A 23,963-nucleotide genomic window follows, 5' to 3' on the forward strand; every position below is an offset into this window, starting at 1 on the left:
TCAAGGAAGTTAAAAAAAAAGAGGAAATCCTGTACTCCCAGGCCACCCCCCCCAGCCCTCCCACCTTCCCTGAGGCCACAGCCCAGCAGTCACCATTGTGGAAAACAGGACCACAAACTCAAGGTGCAGAATGAGACTCCGTGCTTTGTTTACTGGGGCGACACGCAAGCAGGAATGATGAGGCACAAGCGTGCACAGGTAGCTACCTGTGTTCACAGCCAGGCTTTGCAGGTGTGAGATTTAGGTCCATGAAAGAGGGCATTTAGAGACCACAGAGATTTAAAGTCACAGATATTGTCAAGAAGTTAAGTTTGTGAAATATTCTACATTGTTGATTTGTGATTGAACCATGGGTTAAGAGACATCTAGAGCTATTAGAGGCTTAGAGAACAGTGTTTGCTCAGAGTGAGAAAAGCCTAAGGATCTTATCAGTTTGCTGAGGCTGTAATTGGCATCCTGTAGGACAGATCTGTCATACTGGGGGTGTGGGGGCTGATTTTCTTTTAAATTTCCACCTTTTTCAGGATCCAAAGGCAGCCTTCGCCTCTGGACACTCAGCTCTTTATAGGCACCCTGAATTCTTCCAAACTGACCAGTCACACTGGAAATAAATTTTACACATTTAAAGAGTGATATTCTTTCACATCTAGTACCCAGATCTTAGTTGCTAAGTATTCTCCACTGGTTTTCAGGCTTTTTGGAGAAACAGGTGATATCAGGACTGAGGCAGGGAAAGATGCCTTGAAAAATTTGGAGCATCTTAATTCACCAGAAAACAAAGAATTGCTCAAAGGACCACAGGGACATGTCAAAAATGGGAGGTTGAAGAGGCTCCCACTGGCTAAATCTGGGAAAATTTGATTATAGTAATGGGTTATCACCCATAGAATAAGATAAATAGTTTTGAGTCCATACAATATAAATAAGTAAATAGATAAGGGAGAAAGTGAATGCTCTTCTTTGCCATAGAATGCCAACTAGTAAATTGAGGTGGAATCATGGCATTAAAAGATCATCTGTGGGGGAGAAAGACTGATAAGGAGTAGAAATTTACATAGTCTCAAGTTATCACCCACAGATTACTTACTGGCTACAAAGGAAAACTAGTAACAACGACAACAACAAAAATCTGATGTCCTTTCAATTCTTCCTTGTAAATATTATTAATTAAACTCTTCTATTGATTTGGTTCACAAAGGTTAAGCACTTCTTTTGCTTGAGTTTTATCTTTCTTGAGGTCATGCCATTAAATAAAAAATGCAGACAGAAATTCATTTATTACAGTTCAAAGAATACCTCAAATGATGACAAATCCTTTGATAAGATATACTTTGGGTAAACGCCTAATCCAGCTCTTTTTTGTTCAGACCTCATGAAACTGTTCTCCCCTCCAAAAGCCAGATCAGGCTAACCCCGCAGCACAGCAGAGACATACAGGAGCAGAACTTCCCCCACCTCACCACCACCCGCCCCCAACACTTGGATTAGAGGGAGCCCAAGAGCTACACCATTGGGTGGGCAAAGAAGTGGCTATTGCAGATTGGCCACTGAACTTCATCTGGTCCCTTCCCTAGTGAGGATTCTGGCTGCCTTTACTTCTCCTTTTGTTGTCTGTATAAGACCAGAAACACTGTTTTCAGTTACTGTGATGGTTAAGTATCTGCGGCACGCAGGATGCTGGTGTCCAGAGAGGGCAGGCAAGGTAAACAGAACCCCTAGATGCCGCTGGCTCAGCTGGGCTCCTGGCCACCTGGTTATGTGATGAACTGCACCAGCATTCCAGGGAGACGGGACAGGCACCGCGAAGACTACATTCAGACGTTAAAATACACACCCACAAAACAGCCATCCCAGACCTCTAATCTTACTTTATGACCAAACTATAATTACATTACAGCAATTACTTGAATATTACATTTTTATTACTGTTATGTCATTATGTCTACTAGGAAAAAATATGCCTACTTTAACCAATAAAATTCTTAATGACTCACTTAAGCTCATGTAAGCTACATGAAACCCCTGAGTTAAACATTTTGGTCAAAATAATTTTTAGGGCCTGGGGGAAGAAGAGGGTTAATCTCCATGTATATGGTTGCCCAAAAAGCAAGCAAACTTTCACTGGTGGATGTACTTCTAGAGATTAAAAAGTTCTAGCCAAGGCTGATCAGAAAGCTATGATCATTACATTTAAGAGCTGTATTTATAAAGCCATCAATTCTTTATATCTATTGATCAGTTCCAGCTACTGACAAAAAGTAGAGAACTCAGGATGCATCTGCGTCTCCAGCCTCCAAATGCGTGGAGGCACGTTTCCCATACTTCCAAAATGTCACGTAGGCCCAGCTGTGGGAAGATTCTTTAGAGACCAGCTAGGCCCATTTTTCAGCCCTTTCTGTGGAAGCCAGTGATTTATTTGGAACTCACGAAGGACACCCCCACTCAAATAAAGTTACTAATGTAAGTTACGTATGTTTTCTAATCATTGTAATTATATTTTACTTCATTACCTCTTTTTAGGTAGTGTCTCATTAGGCCTGATCTCGCTGAAAGATTCCAAGGTGTCAGACTCAGTACATTTTCTCAGCAGGGGCACCGCTGACCCTAACCACTAACTGAACCCAAACCGTGTCCCTTTCCCAAGCAGGGCAGGCCCAGACGCGCGTACAATGCCGCCTGTCTCAAAAATAATTCTATACTTTGAGAGCCAGGATTCAGACCTTTGGATTTGGGGAATTTACCATATGAGCTGATGAGTCAAAATACCCAGATTTAACCACTTTTGACTTTTTTTTTTTACACATACATTTACCCCTAAATACTCTGTGCATTGAACAAGCCCTTTCCTACAAGAAAATAAAGCAGCTAACAGGTTTTGCTTTCCATAGGTAAACCAGGCCCTCGGTTTGTTTTTTGCTTCATTTTTAAAAAAAAAAAATCCTTTTGGCAGATGTATGGGCTCTATCTTACTGTGTACAATTCAGTGCCTAATGCTAAAGTTCTGTACATCTGCTGGACATATATGCTGTTAAACATTCATGACCGCCTACAAATGTGAAAAGTATTACCAGGTCTATTTTTAACATTGTTTTGGCAAGGCTGTTGCTGAGGGAAAAAAAAAGTTCCTATAGACTCTTGATGAGAAAACTGAATGATTCTTTGAAATGTGGTTGTGATTCCCTGACTTATTAAGTGGTGATGTCACCAGTGCTGAGAAGCAAGAAACAGTAGACTCGCTCGTTTGCCAGCGCGCTCCCGAGATGCACCAGGAGGGAAATGAAAGGCGTCTTGAGTGTGGTTTGCGCTGAGCTGTGCCTCCCGCCACCGCTCCCAGGGTCACACAGGCTCCTGCCCGGGACACGTCTCACACACTCGGTTTGTCATCCCTGTGAGCCTGTGTCGTGGAAGGGTGCGCTGTTTGCATGTGTTTTTTATAGAACTTGATTGGCCCGCTGGCCTTTCTTCCGTTCCTTACCCACATTTGTCTTAGAAAATAACCACCGTGTTCCAGCTATCGGAGGAAGGCAGGGCTTTTCCCCAGCTCACCTGAGTCCCCTTGGTCGCGTCATTAGCAAGAGGCAGGAAGTTCAGAGGAGTCTGTCAGGACAGGAGAATGTGCTCAGGCCTCCTTGTCACCTAATTTGAACCCACACTCTTGGGCAGAGGACACAAAAGCACATCAGATGGTGTCCTGGTCAGGTCTCAGGTGGGTTTGTAATTTTATATGAATAATATAATATCAGTGCATGAGAGGTGGCCTCTGAAAGGAAAGCCAAAGTTTCTCTGACGTTTATAAAAACATGATCGTAACAAATGAATTCTTTCTGGAATCTGTTAAACTAATATGCAGTAAATATAATGATTCAAAGTCAAAATCCCATTCTTGATTTATACATTTACCAAATTAACCTGCCAGACTCACATCCTTCTTGCAAAGACGAAACAACAGAACCTTTCCACGGTCCCGCTTCAATCTCTGGCTACACATTCCAATCCCAGACCTGTTGCTGCCACCACGAGTGCTTTCTCCTTCTCCCGATGTCGTCTCAACATCTCGGGGTTGCTGGTGTTTTCTCTAGACTGTAACCCTCATCCAGTTGTTTATGGGACCAGCTGGTGACCTCACACACGCCCCAACTGTGCTGCAAACCATTTCAACACAGCCGCGTGCCTCGGAGTTTTAATGAGAATGGGACTTGGAGCTCCTGGGTCTGTAGCAACTTGGGGGCAGCTCAGTACCTGCTAAAGTGTTGCTTCCCCCACCCCCGGCCCCCCAGGAGGGCTGTAAAAGGTTAGGGTTCTGAGAGGCGGGCAGAGGCTGTTGCACACACGTTCCTGGGCCCGCAGAGGACGGCCTCCTTCCTCCTTCTCTCCGGCACGTGTTTGCTCTGACGCCTCCATCACAACGGGCCGTGTACTCCAGACCAGCAGCCACACAGCAAGAGGGGCCAGGTCCAGGTGAAGAGGAGAGATTCTGAGGCACCAGCAGTTGCCATGGACGCTGTCCTTCCCTTCCCCCCCCCCCCCCACCATCCGCTGCCAGCAGCCCAGCCCCCCTGAAGCCCTGGAGGGGCGGCCACCGGCAGGCTCTGAGGCAGACTCAGAAATGGCCCCTTTGTGCTGCTTTTGCCAGAAGCAAACCTTCAGTAGCAGAACTTGATCTTTCAGGAGTCTCTTTGGGAATCACTGTGTCTTCTGCTTTTAACAGCAAAGTGAAGCAGTATCCCCTTATAAGAGGAAAAAGGCAGCTTCAAGATTTGCTCAAGACAGAGTGATGACACTTGGCAAGTCCAAAAAGAAGACTACTTAGCTGCCTGCTCTCTGCTCCCAGATTTTCTGATCACTGAGAAACGGTACAGACAGGGTGAGGGGGTGCGAACTGCTTGTTTATGTGGCGTCTCCTTGGGGGGTTATAAAAAAACAAACAACAAAGATGCACACAAAAGCTTGACACTCAATAAATAAACCATTGACAGTCCGAAGTGCTCTTGCGAGCTTCTGAGCCTGTCTGTTTGTTGCTGTTCTGCAATTAGCCGAGGATGCCCACGGATTGTGCTAACGCAGCACGGAGCCCCGTGCCAAACACCTTCTCAGGTTTTTTCCCCTCTGCGTTTTGCTAATCCCTGGATGAAACATAATCGCAGAGCAATGTTCAAGGTTGGACACAACAGTGAGGAACCCAGCATTGGCTCCCGCCCAGTGGAAATAACATGCCATTGGACTCGACAAGGCAGGAGGAGGAAGGATGTGAAGCAAATACGCTCCCTCCAGCCTCCCTAGCAACGCCCCACTGCTCTCCACAGAAGCCCCAAGTTTCCCCAAGCTGTTCACTCCGCTCCCAGGTTTCATCACCTGAGATATGTTGTGTAGGAGGTAAATAAGCAGGAAGGCCAGCGAGCAAAAATTCCAACCAGGAAAAGAATGGAAAGAGAATTAAGTCGTTGATTGCCCTCTAGGGCAAAATTAAAGTAACAGAAGTATTTGCATATAATAAATATATTATTATACATAATAATTAAACTCCAGCCCTTTGCAGGCATCATTCTTTTTCCCTTCCTCTCAAACCAGAGGAAAACATTTCTCCTTATTGTGGTTTCAAGTTCAGGTTTCTGAATTAGAAGTTCCAGGTACCACCTGACTCCTTGTCGTCTTGTGTTCTGATGACAGTATGGGAAAGGGAATCAGAGAATGGGACAGAGTTTTCTCCCATGAACAGAGAGAGAAGGCTGCCTAAAAGTACTCATCTGTTACACATCATGTTGTCTAAAACATACACGCACACCAGTGTATGTATCTGTATCTCATTTAATCTTTATAACAACCCTTGGAGACTGATACTGTTATTCTTATTTTACAGATGAAAGCCTGGGGTGCAGAGGGGTGTAAGACCACACAGATTGAACCATGGAATGAATTGGAGATACCCATGTGGTTCTAGAAAGAAAACAGGGCTCTGAGGAGTCAGGGTTAAAAACACTAACAACAGCCAATCCCTCTACCGTCAGATGACTAAAAAGCAAGTAAATAATAAATAATAGAACCTGGCCACAGCACTCAGCCTTTTCCTGAGGGGCTTAGAAAGCGCTCATGGTTATTGTGTGTCTCTGTCCAGTTATACTCGAGTTGCCTTGTAGGTTTGCCTGAGGGCATTGTCATAAATTTATGCTGAAACAAACCTGGAGCAGGTCTCCCCTCTCCTTTTGGTCCAGGCTCTTGTGAAATCGGATGTGATGGAACCAGGAGGAGGGGTGTGAGCATTTTTACCTGATCTTGGGATGGAGGAGGTAAAATGGCAGCCTTTGTTACCACACCTCCCAGGGTGGACCCGTGAGGCCTTTCCTTGACTCCTTCCAGGCTTCTCCCCTTTCCTCTGAAACCATGAGCCCTCTCTGACCTTGAGGCCATGAAGCCAAATATGACCCCTGGCCCCGGACAAGTTCCTGTGGCTGTTACCAGTGTCTGTGAGCCTGGCTACCACTCCATCTTCCTGCAGGTCATCCAGGACCCTCTGAAACAGCCTCTTCTCCTTTACTCCTCAAGGCCCTCTATGTGCCAAGCACTGTGCCATACAGCACAGGAAGGACGCAGCTTCTGCAGTGTTTCCTCAGCAAAGTGAAGTGGAACTGGTCTCAATGTAGACTATTCACTATGTGATGCTCTCAGCCCCACAACCTAACAGAGTTTGCTGAACTTCCTGGACGTGGAGGCAAGGTGAAGTAGTGAGAACCTCCCTCCAGGCTTTGAGTTCTCTCTCCGATCCTGGTCAGCTCTCTGCCCTGGGGTGTGTCTCTTGACCTCTTAGGGCCTCAGTTTCCTTATCCATGAAAGGGAGGTGGTAATTCCTACCTCACAGGATTTGAGGTGGTGCCACCGTGACCCCACACCTAGCGTCCATCAGCATCTCTCTAACTCTCTGGTTTATTCTGAAGATTCTTTGAAGTAATAACCAAAAGCCAAATGTTCCATCCACTCCCTGTTTTTTATTTGTTTTTTGTTTTTCATTTGATGATTTCCTCCAGAAGAGTATTTTGCCTGTGTCCTGGGTGAGTGTATTCCTCGCCAACTTCCTTGAAAGCCTTTGGCAGAGGGGAGCACGCTTTTACTAAATGTCGCCAGGGAGGAGAATGGAGAGAGAAACAATACGCCCCTTCTGCCTAGAGAGCCTTTCACAGACGCAGCACGTCCTCACCTGCAGCCCCAGCTCATCCCGCAGCAGCCCCAGGAGGTGGTCAGAGATGAGACCGTCGGCCCATCTTACAAAGGAGGAAACCGAGGTTCACAGAGATTGCGTGGCTCGCCTGGGGCACACAGCCAACACGTGACCTGAAGCAGGTCTCTGAGTCCACATCAGTGCCCCTTCCACTACAGGGAACCTCTTCTGGTTGCAAATCCAGGAGGGAAGGTTTTTGACGATGGCCCAGGATATGGGAGTGGGGCGGCGAGGTGACCCAGGCCTGTCTTGCTTTTCTGTATTTGCTGGAAGGCTCTTGCTATAGCTTCCTTTTCCAGAAACACAGAGCGTTAGGACCTCTGCTTCCGTAAGTGGTGAAATTAATCAAAATCTGGAATCATTGCAAGTGCAGGATCTTAGCCACTGGCCCAACCTCACTCAAGTCTCCACTTGTTACTTCATGTGAAGGCTTGCATGAGTAACTACCCTGTTTGAGCCTTAGTTTCCTCATTTTTTAATTGGGGATAGTAATACCTACTTCTCATTGTTGGTATGACGTATCCTCATATGCCAACAATAACCACATTGTAGGCATCTTATGTGGGTGTGTTATGTGCCAGGAATTATTCTAGGTACTGGGTATAAGCGGTGAACAAGAGAGAAGGGGACCTTCCTCCTGTGGAGCTTTACCTGCTCAAGGGGGAAGGTCAATAATAACCTAATAACTAACAATGACCAAGGTAAGTCCCCAAGAGTAATAACTGCTATGGGATCTGTGATTGAACATATAAATGAATATTTAAAAGTGCTCAAACTGAAAGAAATAATCTTAATTGTATACTGTATGGTGAAGCAGCCACACAGAGAAAAGAATTACTTCAGGTCATTTTTTAAATATGGTATTTTGCTTATACATCCCTAGTAAGATATATTCCCAGGACAAAATAACCATAAAGAAATATTAATGTTTATTCCGTGGTCTTCTTATAGTTTTAGGGTTACATTGGAAAATTAACGTGAGTTCATAATTCTTTTTTTCTCTTAAAAAAATAACATATTTCCTAGGCTTTGAAGCTGACAACCCAGTAGCAAGAAGTTCCTAGTTTTGAGACAATTTAGAGGCTACAAATAAAGGAGCCAAAGATTCGCGGTGAAATAGTTGATTGCAGGTCTAAGGCTAGAGATATACAAAGATGAGCCTCGGATATCTTGCGCAAGAAAGCAAAGGAACAACCAAAGATGAATTTTAGTGTATCTATTCAATAGAACACAGGACGTAGGAGAGTCTGCTTGACGGGGCATCTGTTGGCCTAAGGATAATTTGAACATCAAAAAGATCAAAACACATCAAGTGTGTATATATATGTGTGTGTATATATATATACACGTTTTATCCACAAGTTCAAAACAATTCTAAAACAAAAAGCCACATGTTGCCTCTTTGCAAGTTACTGAGGCACCAATTCATTATTCTGAAAATTGCTTTTAAAAATTGGGAGGAATTAGCCATATCCCGTCTTTGCTGTATTTTGGTGTAACCAAATTGTTGTTAGGGGAAAGTTTTTCTTTGTAGAAGAATCCCAAGTAATAAATGCAAGAAAGACTTGCAGAAGTATAAAAATCACCATTTTGAAACTCCTAATGAAATAATGTATCTAGCAACAGTCATTGAAGGTTGCCAAAATCATTGGGTATAAGACTGATGCGGAACTTTATGATGGAAGAGTCAGGCTGGCACCATCTTAACCCCTCAATCAATCTTAGCATCACTAAAGGTGGGATAGCTGAACATGGTGTGTTTCATGATGTACCCCTATGAAGTATCAGCAGACAAACTTGAGTCTGATCCTGAGTCTGTAGCTCTAACTACCAGTGTACAGGAAATCCAGGGGACAGAGGAAAAAATCAGGGAAAGCAATCAGCCTAATGGAAAATGTGGGACCTCCTTCAGGTCAAATAACCTGATTTCTCCACGAAATAGATGGCATTAAAGAGGTAGAGAAGGAGGATACTTCCCTGGTGGTGCAGTGGTTAAGAATCCGCCTGCCAAGGCAGGGGACACAGGTTCGAGCCCTGGTCCTGGAAGATCTAAGCCCATGCACCACAACTACTGAGCCTCTGCTCTAGACCTGTGAGCCACAACTACTGAGCCTGAGTGCTGCAACTACTGAAGCTTGTGTGCCTAAAGCCCATGCTAAACAGCAAGAGAAGCCACCGCAATAAGAAGCCCAAGCACCACAAGGGAGAGTATCCCCTGCTCGCCACAACTAGAGAAGGCCCACGCACAGCAATAAAGACCCAACGTAGCCAATAAATTAATTTTTTTAAAAAGGTAGGGAAGGAAACAACCTAAGTGTCCATCAGTGAATGAGTGGATAAAGAAACTGTGGCATATAGAGAGAGAATGGAATATTACTCAGCCATAAAAAATTGGAAATCTTGCCATTTGTAACAACATGGATGGACCTCAAGGGTATTATACTGAGTGAAATAAGCATAACAATAAGTCAGACAGAGAAAGACAAGAACAATACAGTATGATCTCTCATATCTATATAGAATCTTTACAAATAGAAAAGCTTATAGAGGGACTTCCCTGGTGGTCCAGTAGTTAAGACTGTGTGCTTCCACTGCAGGAGGCACAGGTTCAATCCCTGGTCAGGGAACTGAGATCCCACTTGCCATGCAGTGCAGCCAAAAAAAAAAAAAAAAAAAAAGCTTACAGGTATCAAAGATACAGACAACAAATTTGTGGTTGCCAGAGGTGGGTGGTGGGGCTCAGGGGAAGAGGCGAACTGTTTTTGTTTTTGTTTTTTAGTTTAAATAAATTGAACCAAAACAGAAATTAAAAAAAATGAAGAGGTGGGGCTTCCTAGGTGGCGCAGTGGTTGGGAGTCTGCCTGCCAATGCGGAGGACATGAGTTCGATCCCTGCTCCAGGAAGATCCCACATGCCGCGGAGCAACTAAGCCCGTGTGCCAAAAAAAAAAAAAAAAATGAAGAGGTGAAGAGAATATCCATGGACTGGGGGACAACTTCAAGAGGTGTAACATATGCATGATTGGAATATGAAAGAAGGAGAATAAAGGAAGAACAGAACAGAAATATGTTTGAAATAATAACAGCCAAAATTTTTGAGAAATTAATGGCAACACAAAACCACAGATCCAGGAACCTCAGAGAATATGATTCAAGGTAAATACCAAAAATTCTACACCTAGAATATGTCATATGTGTATTATTAGTCAGGGTTGTCCAGAGAAACAAAATCAATAGGATATATCAATATATGTAGACATATGAGGAGATTTATTATGAGAATTGGTTCACATGATTATGGGTGAAGTCCCACCCATAATTATATTATAATTATTTAAAAATTAAACAAAAATTAAAGGTGGGGGTGGTAGGTAGGGGAAGTTTTAAAAAGTGAGGAAAAGGAAAAGCTTGGGAGATATAAAAACCAAGTGCCCTGGGTAGATCTTGGTTGGATTTGAACAAACCAACTGTAACAAATCAGGAAGCTTTGAATAGAACAAATCAGGACTGGCTATTACTGATATTAAAGAAATAATTTTAAACTTTTAAAATATGATAATATCATAGAGCTATACCTTAAGAGAGATGGACACTGAATTATTTAGGATGAAATTAAATAATGTCCCTGTGTGACAGGCAGAATAATGGCCCACCAAAATGTCTACATTCTAATTTCTGGAGCCTGTGAATAGGTTACTTTACATGGTGAAGGGGACTTTGCAGATGTGACTAAGTTAAGGGTCTTTAGATGGAAGCATAGCCTGAATGGGTCCCGTCTAATCACATAAGTGATGGAGGAAGGAGGCCAGAAGTCAAGAATGTGGGCAGCTTCTCAAAGCTGGAAAAGGCGAGGAAACGGATTTTCCCCAAGAGCCTCCAGAAAGAAACACAGCCTTGCCAACACCTATAAAATAATCAATTTGTGTTATTTTAATCCACTAAGGTTTTGGTAATTTGTTACAGCAGTAAATAAAGACAATGTATATGGGACTTGTCTTTAAAATGCTTTAGAAAGTAAAAGTTGTGAAGAATAGATGAAAGATTAGAAAAATATCAATAACTATTGGAATTGGAAGATGGGTACTTTGCGATTCATGATACTATTCTGTCTATTTCTACATTTGAAAATTTCCACAATAAAAGGGTTTTTAAAAATGACCGAAGGGTGGGGAGTGAGTGAGGGGAGAAGGAGAAGGTTTGAAGGACAGGATGGTTTCTTGGTAAGGCATGAGATGAGAGGTCTCACACCAAAGACCCCAAGAGTAGCATGTTACGTGGATTAGAGAGGGGACTCCCAGTCACCGGTGTGATGCCGAGTGCTCTCTGTATGGACCAAACCAGGAGTAAAGGACCCTATCCAGAAAAAAACAATAAGTCACTCATTTACTGAACGTTTCTTGAGCATCTACTGTGGCACTGAACACCAGACATAGCCCTTGTGCTCTAAGATCTTGACCTCACAAAAGAAACAGAAACGTAAACCAGAAAGATGGCGGAATTCAAGGGCTGCTCATTGAAATCACACACTCCTTTGGCCGTAGAGGTAACCGTGAGGTCTCACTTGTCTCTGAGAGGGAGAATAATTTGTGTCCATCCAGCCCTGGCCACACCCCACCCCATGAAAAGTATTTGTGTGGTCACGAGCCTGGTTGGCACCCATTCCAGCCAAATGAGCTCCCTGGACCCTTCACACTACCTCAGGTGGGGAAAAAGCAAACATCCTCTCAAGCTGGCTGAAGGCAAAGGGAGTTTGGTAATGAGGAGTCAGGGCGGTGACTAGGGCAGACCTCACGAGGGACGGCCACTGGGACCAAGTTGGCTGTAGAAACACAACTCCTCTCTGCCAGGTCTGCCCACCAGTGCTCTCTCCCTCATGTGGGGAGGAACTTGCTGCACAATTTGCTCTCCTTGGACCAGATCCTGTTCAGTCAGTGGCATCCATTTTCTCAGGGGTTATCAGGCTGTTAATCTAAAAGGAAGGGAAACAAACAGAAACCATCAGTGCCCGTTTGGGGGAAAGAGACTTCTGACATTAATAGCAAAAACATTAGTGCTGAAAACCAGGCTTTTTGATTGGCAAGAGCCAAGCTATTGTGGAAGCAAAAGAATCTGTTGGGCTCTAAAAACCAGATTTTGGAAACACAAAAGGCAAAATCCTGAAGAGCTCTTATGCCATAGGCTAGAGTGATGTCCTTGATGATTAGGAGAGGAAAGAGACCACCAGATCCCAGAGATTAGCTGACCCGCAGGCTGGGAAATGGATGGGACAGACAAAGGGAGATTGACAGGGTCCAGGATAAGAGGATGGAAGTAGGCTCATTATGTAGAGGTAGCCAAGCCAGCCCCTGAAGGCTCCTGGGTCCCCATCGCCTGCCCAGAAGCCCCATGGGGAGTCTCATTATAAGTCAAGTATCTCCGCTGGTAGCAGCCTTCCAGCCCGAGCAATGCCCCAGGACACTGCTCAGCCCCATCCTGACTGCATCTACTGTCGTGGCACAAGACATGCATGAACTCCCCAAACAGAAGGTACACACACAGCGGGTGGAGTGTGGAGTGAAGGCCCCTGGCACCTTCCTTTATATGGGACTCAATGGCCCAGGATCTTTCCCTAAGCGAAGACAGTGGTGAAACACTGCCCTCTTACACTTAAACCAACCAGCCGCTCCAGACCCAGAGGCCCCAGTTCATCAGCTGGAGTCACTGCATTGAGTCCTCAGGCCCGGGATGGACAATCCAATCGGCTCAACTTGGGTCAAGAGCCTACTCCTGCGCCTCCCATCTGCGGTTGGAGGGCTGGGGTCACATGGCCTGCAGCTTCCTCCCCAGCAGCATGTGCTCTGGTTCCCCCCACACCAAAACCTGTCCTCCTCCAAGTCTCCCCCTTTGCTGTTTTGGTCGTCAGTGACCCCACACTGCCAAGTTCAGTGCCACCTCTCTCCTTTCTTAGCCTCTCAGCAGCATGTGGCACAGCTGAGCACTCCCCCCATTTCCATACTCTCTTCTCTTGATGTCAGAGACGCCATCCTTGCCTGGCTTTCCCCCCGCCCCCGGTGCTATTCCTTCTCAGTCTCCTGTCTGGCTTCTTCTCCTCCAATCACACATTTACTGTTGAGGAGCCCAAAACTTTGTCCTTGATCTTTTCCATCCACAATGTCTCCCTAGAAGATCTGCAGCTCTTCCTGGACTTACGATGGGGTTACCTCCCAATAAACCCATCATTAAGTTGAAAATACCATAAGTCAAAAATGCATTTAACACACCTAACCTACCAAACACCGTAGCTGAGCCCAACCTACCTTAAATGCGCTCAGGGTGCTTCCATTAGCCCAGTTAAGCAAAATCATCTAACACAAAGCCGATGTTATAATAAAGGGTTAACTGTCTCATGTAATGTAGCGAATACTGTACTGAAAGTGGAAAACACAGTGGTTGTCTGGGTACAGAGTGGCCATGTCGGTTATTCACCCTCGTGAGTGCGCGGCTGACCAGGAGCTGTGGCTTGACGCCACTGCCCAGCATCAGGAGGATCATACCCTATATCCCTGGCCTGGGAAAAGATCCAGATTCCAAGTACAGTTTCTGCTGAATGTGTATCGCTTTCACAGCATCATAAAGTCAAACCATCATGAGTCTGGGACCATCTGTGGTCTTATGGCTTTGAACACCATCTCTTTGTCAGGGACTGCCACATTGATATCTTCAGCCCTGACTTCTCCAATGAGCATCAAACGGATACATCCACCGCTTATGTGATGTCTTGATTCGGATGTCCAATTCAAACTCCACACGGTCCAAAGATAACCCTTTACCAAATTTATACCAGAAACTTGTTCTTCCCGATTTCAGCAAATGGCCCCAACATCCACCTAGGCACTTGTTTTAAAAATGTAAGGAGTCATCTTCAATCATCCTCTGTCCCCAAACACCATATCCATACATCAAGCCAGAACACGTCCACTGATTCATCTACTTCTCTCCATCTCCACAGCAACAACCCTAATCCAAGACCCCATTACTTCTGAGCTGAGCTCCTGGAATCTTCTCAGCAACTTCCCATTGCAATGCCCACCTCCCCACAGAGAGGGCATGGCTGCTCCCTCCTGAGTTCATAACTCAGCTCAGTGTCCCCTCCTCAGAGCCCCTCCCTGACTGCAGGAAGCTCCCCTCCACTCAGCCTCTGCCACGTCCCACTATTTTACTTTCTTTATATTATTCAACTACTATCTTGTTAATTGACTTATTTTATTGTCTCCTCTCACCAAATATTACTTTTATGAAAGCAGGGACCTTGTGTCCCCAACACCAGGCATTCAACGAATACTCACTGAATGAAGGAATCCACAAACTCCTATGTAGCTGGAGTCGGTCTTTCTTTTTTCAAAGAAAGTGTGGTTTACGAGTACAAGATGAGTGGGTGGGGCACAGAGGGAATCCCAGTCCAGGCTGGGTATATATGGAAGGACAATTGGCTGTGAGGATCTGGGAGAGATGACAAAAGTAACAGCAACTTCCATCCTGCAGCACTTCCCCACGTGTCATTTTATTTGGCTGTCACAAACCCCCTCCCAAGGGAGAACAAGGGTCATTCCTCATTTTTCTCATTTTTTCACCTATGAGGGGATCAGGAGGGATGGAGTGATTTCCTAAGGTCACACAGCCAGTCAATAGGATGTACGTCTGGAGCCCAGATCTCCAGACTCCCAGTTCAGTGCTCTGGGTGCAGCACACATGTCCACACTCTCCGGCCTCTGGGACGGCTGAGCAGTAAACCACCTGAGTTATATGAGTTTTGTCCTTCGTCCTCTGGGAGGCTCCCCAGTTTACGGACCCGGGCCGGACAGGAAGGCACCAGCCGCTTCCTTGTGACAGAAGGCCATCTGCACAGACCCCCTTCCTCGGTCCCACTGGACACCTGCTCAGGATCTCATCACATAATTACCCCAAGCTTCCATCAGAACTTTGAGCCGCAAAAGGGACATTAGATGATCTGGTCCAAACCTCTCATTCTACAGTTGAGGCAACGGAGACCCAAAGAGAGGCGTGACTTATCCCAAGTCACGTGGGGAATTAGTGGAAGAGCTGGGGTACAACCAGGCACCCCACAGACAGAAAAGTATAGTGAATAATATAGCTGCGTCCCAGCTCTGTTGAATTCTTACATTTTGCAAAAATTGGCTACAGTTTCTGTTTTAAAATAAAACATTGTGACACAGTAGAAGGTGCGTGGGTACCCTCCCCAATGCCATCCCTCTCTCCTCTTCCCAGACGTTACCACCATCCTAAATTTGGTGTTTCTCATTCCCACCAGTTTTTTATACTTTTGCAACACATGTATACATTCTAAACAGTACCTAGAATCATTTCGTATGTTTTTAAACTTGATGTGAACAGCATTACACCGCACGCATCCTTCTGCCACTTGCTGTTATGGTGTTGAGATTGAATCGTGATGATAAATGCAGGGCTGGTTCGATCATTTTAACTCAGATGGTTACTCAGATACCATGATTTATTTATCTTTCCGTGGATGGACATTTAAGCTCTATTTCTTCACCATTACAAATAATGTTGCAATAAACATTCAGGGGACACAATTTTTCCATTTTCCTGTCCGTGGATGCTTTTTTCTCAATGTGTTGCTGTCCCGGCCGATGCTGCAATATCTCCTGGACACGTGGCCCTGAGTTTCTCCCAGGATTTCTCCTGAGAGGCATCGCCGGGCCCTGGGACAGGCATGGCTTCAGCTCTACTAGCTGTGGCCAATTTGCTCTCCAAAAGTGGTTGTACCAATTTACACTCCCACCCAGCTCAGCAATCTTTCCATTATGCCAAGCTGCTGCCCTATTCTGCTTTCAATTCTTTCTAATTTATGAAAGGAAAATATAAAAGAGGTGCTATTACCTTATTAAAAACTCCAGCTTCCTCTGCCTGCAGAAAGGAGAGGAGGAGAGATGGGGAATTGCTCGTTGGATGAGGGCCTGGCACGCATTCATCAACTTTATAGTAGCGCCGGCTTGGAATTCAGGTCTCCTGAGGGGGGAGAGCGGGGCCACTGGAAACAAGAGACACTTTCACCGTGGCCTCCTCCAGGAACGCAGATAGAATTTACTCTAAGGTACAGAAACGTTTGCACTTACAGCCTCCCTGGTTCCAATCAGGACATGAAGGGAAAGTGCCAAGACACCAGAGAATAAGCCAGCTCTCATAAACTTTCCAGCCAAACGGCAGACTCTGGAAGGTAGAACCCAGACTGGTAATGAACGTGAGCGCTCAGCCCAGGGCAACTCTGGGCTCTTTTGAACAATAACTGGCAGCCCCCTCTCCACCGGGGAGGGTGCTCACTTCTCCCCCCGCTCCCCCCCACTGTGCCACCCTGATGCCCCGCCAACCTCCCCAACTCCAGCTGTGTGTCTGTGCCAGGCCAGCACCCTCTCCCCACAAAGGAGACCCCTGGGCTTTTGGTCTCCCACCAATCCATCTCACCCTCCCTCTTCTCACCGCCCTGGCTCATCTCTGTCGTGATGCTTAGAGCTTCATCGACTGCCTTGACCCAGACTTGATCTATTGTCCCCAAAGCCTGTGGGCCCCCAAAGGCAGGGATTGTGTTTTCCTCATGCTGGTACCCTGCCCGGTGAGCAACCACTGGTTTGCTCTGGGAGGAAGAAAGGAAAAGAAAGACAAACAAAACCACCAAACAACAGTTAATGGGCCCTCTTCTCGCTCCCTCTGTTCCTTTCCATCCTGTGCTGTCACTCTCATCACTCCATGTTGTGATTATCTGCTACTTTTGTAGCAAACAAAAAAAGATAGTCCAGTTTCCCTACTAGGCTGGGCGTTGCCAGAGACCAGGGTCCCTGCTGTGTGCAAGTGTCCAGTGGGGACCAAATGGCACTTAATAGGTGTACATTGAACTGAGCAGCGTTGAAATGTCAGTTTCAGATTTGACCCCATTCTGCATGTCTAAGTAGCCACAGGTACATCTTTATTGGTGCAAAGAGAACCAAAGACTGAGTTCATTGGAGTTTGGGATAGAAGGAAAGAAACCGGAGCCCTGCTGATGCTCCAAGTGAGACCTAAGACAGAGAGCGCCTGAGGGGAGGGAGGGAGAGACCCGTTTTAATTGGAAAGCTCTTTCTCATTTTCCTTTTCTTCTTCTTGTTTTTAAGTTCCAGTCTTGGATCCTAGAAATTACAGGCTCCTTCAGCATCGCCTCTGTGGTTGGAAAAAATGCTCATTTCACTTTTAAAACAAACAATGGAAAGTTCCTTTCAAAGGAAAAATCTTATTAGCCCAAGTCCAAGGAAATCTGTGAGAGTTTCACTCAGATGTGCAGGGTTGGTCCACAGGGAAGGGGTGGCCCCCCAGGAGGCAGCCCCAGGGAGGGTCTGTCTGACCTCCTCGCCCTCCAGGGCTCCCTTCTTGGGAGAAGCACCCACCCAGCCCTCCCTGCGGGGCCAGGAGTGCAGAAGACCTCACAGCGAACACATGCAGGAGGAAACCACTCAGACATGAAAGGGCGGAGAATATCCTTTACCCAAATAAACAGCCAGACGAAGATGCAGAGGGAAGCAAATCCCATCAGACAAAGCCACAAATTAAGATCACAAGAGACCAGGCTTGGGAGTCAGGCTCTGTCTTTAAAACATCTTCCAGGAAGCTGCCCCAGGGACAGCCCTGTCATCCTGCCCATCCCTCTGCTTTTGCTGAGCCTCTGGTGGCCCTACAGTGGGCATCTGGGCATGTGCTGAGTCATCAGTGATGTTGGGAAGTTGGAGGGGGCCTGAGCGGCATAGGGGTGGGGGTGAGATAGGTCAGTTGAGGGTGAGTGATGCATAAGGGGTACTGTGAGAGGAGGAGATGTAGCCCTTCACAACATCCTGGGTGGCGCCAGGCAAGAGTAAGGAGGCCTGGGGCCTGAGCTCCCTCTCTGCCCCTGACAAGCCCTCCCCAACCACAAGCGAGGCTGCAGGCCATCCAAAGAGACTCTCATGTGGCCACACACCTGGAGTCACAATTTTGACACTGGCTCTGCTCAAGCTGCTCTTCCCTCGCCCATCACAGCCTTGGACGTGGGCCAGCAGTCAACTATGGGGCAAGTCCCAGGATCAGCCTGTCTCCACAGAGATGCCACCAACTTGTGTAGTGGAAAGAGTGGAAAGGCATTCTCATGCCACCTGAAGGCTCACTGGTCCCGTCTAGGAAGGAAAAATAGAAGATACCTGCAGATACCATAGAGATTAAACATATGAGGATATCAGGAACAACTTTATGTCAGTAAATTTTAAAATTCAAGTGAAATAGATAAATTTTAGAAAAATAAAACTTACTGAAAGCAGAAATAATCTGGTTACTCTTATAACTATTAAAGACATTGAATCACTAGTTTAATTTTTAAAAGGAAAACATCAGTCCAGAGGCTTTATGGTGAGTTCAGTAAGTCATTTTAAGGATCAATCATTCCAATACAAACCAAGGAATAGAGTAAGAGAAAATTATCCCCTCCACTCCGATTTATTGAGGAGGCTAAGAAGATGAACTCCTTACGAAGCATTAGGTAAAATTCAAAACTTCATAATGAGAAAACAACAGCTCTTTGCAAACTAAGAATAGAACTCTTAAATCTAACAAAGAACATCTACAATGAATTTGCAGAAATCCCAGGTGCCCTTTGAAATTCCAGAAGCCCTCCCTTTCAGATCAGAAAGACAAACAAATTTAAGGATATTCATCTAACACAAAGTGAGTACTTATTGGAAGTAAATGAGAATGTGAGTCAGAGAAAAGATGGACATCGAATAAAATAGAATAAGAGGGCCTTGCTCAGCTGGTGAAATGGTACACAGTGAAGTAGGGCACATGGTTACCTCTATCCTGCTCCTGAAGTCTAACTGGAAAACAAAACAAACAAAAGCTGCCAGTGTTACCTCAATGAGAAACCCCTGAACTTGACATTCAAGGCTGTTTCATTCTTCTTGGTCTTGGTATCCATGATGATTTCGCAAAATGTCCCAAAATCCCATCATAGAGTGAACATATCTTGAATGAGCACAATTTTATAATTATTAGGTATTATAGGTTGGATTTGCTAGAAGCAGAACCTGAGACAAGGATTCTATGTGTGTTTTCTTGAAGGAGTGAAGAATGCAGGATAGGACAAGGGAAGAAGCTCGGCAGAAAGGCAGGTTCAGCTGAAGTCTAGCCTCCCTCTGATCCCATGGGGAGGTCTGGAGTATGAGTGATACCAAAAGGTTATTTGTGCCTCTTACAGGCAAAGAGATGATCTTTCTGTATCTCAGTATTAATCAGGGATACTGCAAGTCACACCAGAGGCAGGTGTAACATACCAGCTTTTTCCAGACAAGGTGACTCCTAATAGGGGGGCATCTATGAGACTGGCTACCACAGTCTTCTCTTTGCCCTCCCCCCCCCCACCCTGCCAGTCCACAGGCAAAACACTCTCACCCTGCTCCCAAGATTCTCAAACGTCAAGTCCCAGTACAGCATCAGCTCAAAGTCCAGAATCTCTCATCTAAATGAGGTCTAGGTACAAACGAGACTCTTTGAATGTAATTCCTTAGGTAAGCTCCTTGAATACAGTACCTTTCTATTTTAAGACTGCCAAACAAGACAGACAATTTTTCCCCACAGCAGATGACGTGAGCACATGGTAGGATAACTATAGGTATTCCTGTTCAAAAGGCAGGGAGATGGGCAGTACAAAGGAGTCACTGGCCCATAGCAATTCTGAAATCCAGTGCAGAAAATGTTGAAAGGTCCTTGATAAGGACGCAGTCCCATTTCTTCCAGGAAATAATTCTCCATGGCTCTTGACTCTACCTTCTGAGCTCTTAGTTCTACTCTCTGGAGCTCTCGGCTTCATCCTCTGAGTCATCCATTACCTTTTATTTCTCTCCTGCCAGTGGAACTTCAGAGGTTCAAATCTCTATTTATTTTGTATTGTCTCTGTCCTGTTCAGTTCAACCTGAAGATATTTTTGTGAATATAATTATCTTTAAAAATGTGTGGTTTTCTTAGAATGATCTTGGGGTTTTCTCCATTAGACAGAAGCCACATACACAAATCTCTCTGAGTTAAGCTCTTCTCTACCTTGGGCTTCTACTGCAATGACTAAGTTTACCTGTAAGCTTCTTAGAAGCCCTATTGTTTGATTGAGAGGATCTGAATCAAACTTTAGAGCACCTGTTGTTTGGCTGAATGGTGCTCTAAGGTACTCTCTTCAGTCTTTCTGAGGTCTTAACAGAGGATTTTATAACCACATTGACAGCTTTATTTTTCAACCACACTTTTCTGGCATAGTTTACTCTTTAGTTAAAAGATATTTCTTAATTTTATAATCATTTGGCTGCTGGAGTTTCTTGGAAACTTAGAAATCAGCAAGTCTTAGTTCCTTTTTGTTTAGTTAATCGTTCCTTTAGTGCATCTGTCTCCTGTTGCATTTTAGTGCAAGCAGCAAGAATCAAGGAAACTTTTATCACTTAGGCTGCACGTATCTTAGCTAGCTCACCCAGCTTATTGGATGCATCTTCTATTTCCACATAACTACAGGTGACACTGTTGCTAAACCTTCTGCCACTACATATCAGTGATTCTTCTTTACCCAGGTTCTAATAACATGCTCCTCATTTCTCGTGAAGCCCACACCAGCAGCCTCCCCAACATCCAGGCTGTTCAAGGCACTTTAGGCTTTCATTTACACTCTCATCAATGTCCTTCTAGCTTCTACTCACTTCCTGGTTCCAAAGGCACTCCCAGATTTGTAGGTGCCTGTTATGGCAGACCCCCCTCTTCTAGGCACAAAAAAAATCTGGATTAGTTATTGATTGCTGTGCAACCCTTATTATCACACAGTTTCTGGAGTTTGGGAATTCAGGAGCAGTTTGGCTGAGAGGTTTTGGCTCAGGGCCTCTCACTGGAGTTATTGTCAGGATATTAGCAGAAGTTGAAGTCATCAGAAGGCTTGCCTGGGACTAGAGGACCTGTCTTCAAGATGACTCACCCACATGGGTGTTGGCAGGTGGGCCCTGTTCCTCGCTGCATGGCCCTCACTTCAGGCTGCTTAAGTGTTGTCACAACATGACAGCTGGCATCCCCCCAGAGCAAGTGATACAAGAGAGAGTCTACATTTCAACAGGGATCATTCTGGTTGTTGTGTGGGGAGTCAAGGGCAGAAATGGGGGACTTATTAAGAAGCTAATAAAATGATGCAAGCAAGAGATGATGGTGGCCTGGACTGGAAAGGAAGCAGTGGGCATGGTGAAGAATGCTCAGATCCTGGCTATATTTGGATATTTTGCAGGCAGAGCTGATAAGATGTGCTGATAAATTGCATAAGGAATATGAGAGAAAGGTCAAGAAGATCAATAAGGAAACTGAAGGCATGAAATTACCTACTGACCAAGATGGCCACTCTGCATATAATTTGAGAATCTTTATTATCCAAATTTTATGCAAAGTGAGATCTTAAGAGTTTAAGTCACTTGCTGAAAGGCTCCCAGTTAGAAAGTGATGTAGCTGGTTCTTAACTAATGTACACTGTTGTCCACTAAGCCAGGAATATTACTAGATGGATTCACTTGTCAGCATCCTTCACTAAAAGCAGCTAGCAGGTGCCCGTGTTGCTTCCAGATGGCTGGCTCAGCTGTGGGGCGGGAGGCTGGGCAGAGAGGGAGAGTCACTGCTCCATTAACATGCCTGTGCCCCTGCTATCCTGGGACCTGGCCAGGGACCATGTCCATACTGACATGGAAGCTTCCAAAGATGCACTGAATGCCCCAGAGAGAAGGTGAAGGTCAAGGGAGACCTGTCCCCTTCGCGTCACCAGGCTGCCTGCTCTCCAGCTGGAGGATGTTAGCGCCACTTTAGGAATCCACCACCAGAGCCAGCTCTGCCTTAGAAGACACCGAGGACAGGAGCCTGAATCATTCGGCCAGAGCCCCTGGGACTGTCACTTCTGCAGCTGCCCAGAGCGGGACTGCCAGAGGAGGCAGAGTCTAGTATTTTCTACTCAAATTCAGTTTCCACTTTCACCTCCTAAGCCACAGTCCAGTTCCTGAGGAGGAGAAGAAGGAGGAGGAAAATTCCAAGTGGACTTCCTAGGGAGTAAGGGATCTTGTTTGTCTTCTCTTCCCCATTCACTTTGTCTGTGCTTGAGAATCCCTTACAGTTTCAACAGTGAAAATGTTTTCCCTTTTCTCTTTCTTTTCCTTCTCCTTCCCTACAGGAGAGTATGTAATGGATGCTTTATATATCTGGTGAAATGTGTGGATAAGCCCCAAAAGAAACAATGAATTTGTTTCCTCCTGTATTAAAGAAAAAACAAACAAACTCAAAGAGGCCAAGCAGAGGACATTTCAGTGGTTCCTAATTAAGGAGAGTTTCCTGGGGGCATCTAGAGTGTGGGGACCTTGGAGTCTCCTGTTGACCTGGGAAGGGGTCTGGTGTCACCACTTTTTCATTTCAAGCAGAAAACACAGAGACTCAGAGGGAGACTAGCAGTGAGGACCACAGGTCTCAGGGACCCTGTCCACCTCATCGGGAGTGGAAGAAACGCAGGTAAAACAATTAACTACTTTTCACCCATCAAATCAGCGAGGATATTTTGAAATATAAATCTAGCATCAGTGAGGATGCTGTAAGACAGCTGTTCCTGTGGCAGCAGGGAAGTAAATTGTCACAACTCTCATTAGGCAGTTTGGTAGCCTGTGTCAAAAGTCTTTAAAACACACCTGCCCTTTGAACCTGTAATTCCTAAGCTACAAGTGAGCTATAAAGAAATTGTTCTGGATATGCACAGGGCTTTGGCTAAAGCAGTGTTTGCAGCAGCCTCACTTATATCAGAAAATAGTTGGAAACAATTACAGGAAATTGATTAATAAATCATGCATCCAAATGCTGACATTAAAACTTGTGTGGTAGAAGAATATTTACTGATACAGGAGAATAGGCATCTTGTGTTGTCAAATGAGAACGCAAGATACGATAAGGGAGACACATAAGATATGGATCATATATTGATCATAGATCTACATCATATCTGGGGACTTCCCTGGTGGCACAGTGGTTAAGAATCCACCTGGCAATGCAGGGGACATGGGTTCGAGCCCTGGTCTGGGAAGACCCTACATGCTGTGGAGCAACGAAGCCCATGCACCACAACTACTGAGCCTGCGCTCTAGAGCCTGAAGCCACAACTACTGAGCCCACGTGCCTAGAGCCCGTGCTCCGCAACAAGAGAAGCCACCACAATGAGAAGCCCTCGCACTGCAACAGAGAGTAGCCCCAGCTCGCCACAACTAGAGAAAGCCTGCATGCAGCAACAAAGACCCAATGCAGCCAAAAATAAATAAATAAATAAATAAAATGTTTTAAAAAATTCCATATATATCATATCTGACCAACAACAGCCTATCAAAATGACTAAGGACTCAAAGTCCACATTCACACAACCTGGGCAGCTTAACTTACTCTCTCAAAGCCTCAGCTTTCCCACCTATGAAATGGCGATAAAAGGCCCTTCCTCATGCCTGAGGTCAGGGTGCTTCAGGCCACCCACCCCTGGCCAGAGCTGTGGTCAGCCCTGGGTCAGGAGGTCACGTCCCCAAGGTTCCTGTTCTAACTGTACAGTGCCAGGCCCGGTCCCCTCCATGCCGCGTTAATTTAGGCAGTGCTGGACCACCAGTGGGTGGCACCAGGCCTATCACCACAGAGATGGTAAGTGCCCGCCTGAACCGGAA

At 45.5% G+C, this 23,963-nt stretch overlaps 1 protein-coding gene across 1 annotated transcript in view; it reads left to right on the forward strand.

Annotated features, from left to right (window-relative positions):
* SUPT3H (SPT3 homolog, SAGA and STAGA complex component) overlaps nucleotides 1-6,040 on the forward strand; it is a 451,548-nt gene extending 445,508 nt beyond the window's left edge. Inside the window, exon 13 of the mRNA XM_057699373.1 lies at nucleotides 5,858-6,040. The gene's annotated coding sequence lies outside the window, so the exon portion shown is untranslated. The remainder of the gene's footprint in view (nucleotides 1-5,857) is intronic.
* Nucleotides 6,041-23,963: the final 17,923 nt, after the last annotated feature.

The sequence above is a fragment of the Hippopotamus amphibius genome, chromosome 11 (assembly GCF_030028045.1).
Source record: "Hippopotamus amphibius kiboko isolate mHipAmp2 chromosome 11, mHipAmp2.hap2, whole genome shotgun sequence".
Classification (NCBI taxonomy): Eukaryota; Metazoa; Chordata; class Mammalia; order Artiodactyla; family Hippopotamidae; genus Hippopotamus; species Hippopotamus amphibius.